This window comes from Colletes latitarsis, unplaced genomic scaffold, assembly GCF_051014445.1.
Source record: "Colletes latitarsis isolate SP2378_abdomen unplaced genomic scaffold, iyColLati1 scaffold0046, whole genome shotgun sequence".
Taxonomy (NCBI): domain Eukaryota; kingdom Metazoa; phylum Arthropoda; class Insecta; order Hymenoptera; family Colletidae; genus Colletes; species Colletes latitarsis.
This window is the reverse complement of record NW_027488396.1, coordinates 162,501-165,000: the sequence shown is the minus strand read 5'-3', so window position 1 is coordinate 165,000 and position 2,500 is coordinate 162,501. Positions and strand designations below refer to the sequence as shown.

The following is a 2,500-nucleotide window of genomic DNA, read 5'->3' as shown; positions in this document are numbered from 1 at the left end:
TCTGCTCATTTTGGTCGATGAATCTCTTTATTATCTCTGGTTTGATTCCGTCTAATCCGGGCGCTTTCTTATTCTTACATTTCTTCACTGCTTTTCTTAGCTCATTTGTGGAGATTTCGTTTTCCATGTTCGCGTTTGTATAGTTTCTTATTTCATCCCTAATTTCCTGATGTGCTCTCGTTTCTGGAGTGTCGTCTCCTTGTGGCACTACTTTTCTTAGTATTGTTTCCATCGTGTCTTTCCACGACATGGTGATGGTCCCGTCTGGAAGTGTTAAGGATGAAGTTGGTTGTTCGGTGCTTAGCTTCTCCCGGATTATCTTATATACCAGGCTCCAAGGGTCTCTGTTTCCTTCGGTGTTTACAAAGTTCTTCCATGATTCTGCTTTCCGTTCCTTTATCCTCTTTACGTAGAGGTTCCGTGTTGTTCTGTACTGGTTCTCTAGTTGTTCTCTGCTGTGTGTGATATTGAGTCGTCTAGCTCGGGCTAGTTGTCTTCTGGCTCTAGTGGCTTGCTTTCTAAGATCTGCGAGTTCTTCCGTCCACCAGGGTATCCTGTTTGGACGGTTTCGTATTTTTGGTATTGCTATGTCACTAGCATCTCTAATCACTCTGGCAAGTTTCTTTGCGGCTCTTTCTGGTGTCAGTGTTTCTATTTGTCGCGTAAAGTTGTCGGTGATTTTGTTTCCTATCTCCGTTCCAAATCTCTCCCAGTCCGCTTTCCGGATATTGTATCCGCTGCGGTGGGAGAGCTGGATATCGGCGGTGCTTGGGTCCTCTATTTTCGTGATTATCAGACTGTGGTCGCTGACATTGCAGTCAGGCGCCACTTTCCATGTTATGTTGCTGCTGTTTAAGTTTGCTGTCGTCAATGTTATGTCTATGTTTGATTGTCCTCCTTGTGATAGGAAAGTTGGGGTTCGATCCGGTTTATTTAGCACTTGAAGGTTATTTTCGAGGATAAATTCCTCTACTCGTCGTCCTCTGTCGTCAGTGTTGCCAGAGTGCCAGAGTGCTGAGTGTGCATTTGTGTCTATGGTGAGTATGATCCTGCTGTTGTTTGCTATCTTGTCCAGAATTCTTTGAATTTGTTCTAGTATGGGGTTTATTTCCAGTGAGTATTGACAATATGCGTTGATTATGTAAAATTCCAAGTGTCCATATTTAATGTGTAGTGCCATTGTGTGTGGTGATTGTTCCAGGTCTATTGTGAATACTTCTATGTTTTTGTTTGCTATTATTGTCGCCACCCAAGGTGTTCCAGTGTTTGGTTGTATTATGGAAACGTTTGTGGAGTAACCTTTAACTTTGTTTCTGACCGTGTATGGTTCTTGGAGACATAGGATGTCGATGTTTTCGTTGTAGATTCTATTTAGTATGTTTGCTGCTGCTGCAGCCGACCTTTGAGCATTTATTTGTCCGATGATCATGTCCAGTTTATTTTAGATTTGACCAGCTCCATGTACTTTTGGTACACAGGGCAGGTTTTACTCCTAACCTCGTGGTCCGTGTCGCTCCTCTTGGAGCGAATGCAGTTTATGCACTGAGGCTTGTTCTTTTGTTTGCACTTGTCCTTCAAGTGCCCTTTTGATCCGCAAGTTTCGCAGAGCTGTTCTGGCGCATTACAGTTCTTCGCCACGTGTCCGTAACCGTGACACTTGAAACATCTTGTGATGTTTAGGAATTCTCTAACTCGATAAGTTCCCCACATCATATAGATTTTTCCTTTTCCGATTAGCTCTTTGAATTCTGCTGTTGGTGTCTCTACTATCCAGTTCACTTTTCCCTCCTTTGTTTTGAAGGAGTGCCTGAATATGACTTTTCCTTCTAGGGCTTTTTGCTGAGCTTCGCTGTGGTTTCTGAAGTTCTTTTCTATAAACTCTTTTTTCAGTTCTTCCATGGCGTGTTCCTTCTCCACGTCGTAGATCATTACTGCCGGATTTTGCTTTCGTGGCTCTTCGAGTCTAAGTCCCGCCTTTTGGAGCGAGATCCCATTTATCAATTCTACGTCTTGTTTTCCTTCCACTTCTACTATGACGCCTTTGTTTCGCATCTGGCGAATGTTCACTACGTGGAGTTTCGATCTTATATTTTTTAGCTCGTTAGTTAAGCTAGTTTTAATCTCCTCGTTTGTACGTGTGTCGTTGTCCCTTGCTGGTTTGACTAGGATCACTTCATGCGTTTTCCTTGGTGTTGGTCTCGTTGTTACTGGTGCAGTTCTTTGTGGGGCCGAACTGGGTGTTCCCTTTCCAGAGGCTACAGCTTGCGAATACGAGAGCGGTTCGCTCTTGTTTTGCACGCCTGCAGCCTTTAGTTGCGTGTTCTCGATTATGAGGTTATGGAGGATTTCCTCCATGTCTCCCCATCTCTTCATTATTGTTTTAATAGTCGTCTTACTGATCTTGTTCGTGTCGTTTAATAGGAAGTTTTCCAGTTCGGTTCTTTGTTCCTTTACTCGTTCCATGGTCGTTTTTCCTTGTTCGGTCTCGTTTTTTGTGTTT

At 43.4% G+C, this 2,500-nt stretch overlaps 1 pseudogene; it reads right to left on the bottom strand.

The window, feature by feature from the left end:
- Positions 1–2,500, bottom strand: part of LOC143350936 (large subunit ribosomal RNA) — an 8,815-nt pseudogene that overhangs the window by 3,101 nt on the left and 3,214 nt on the right.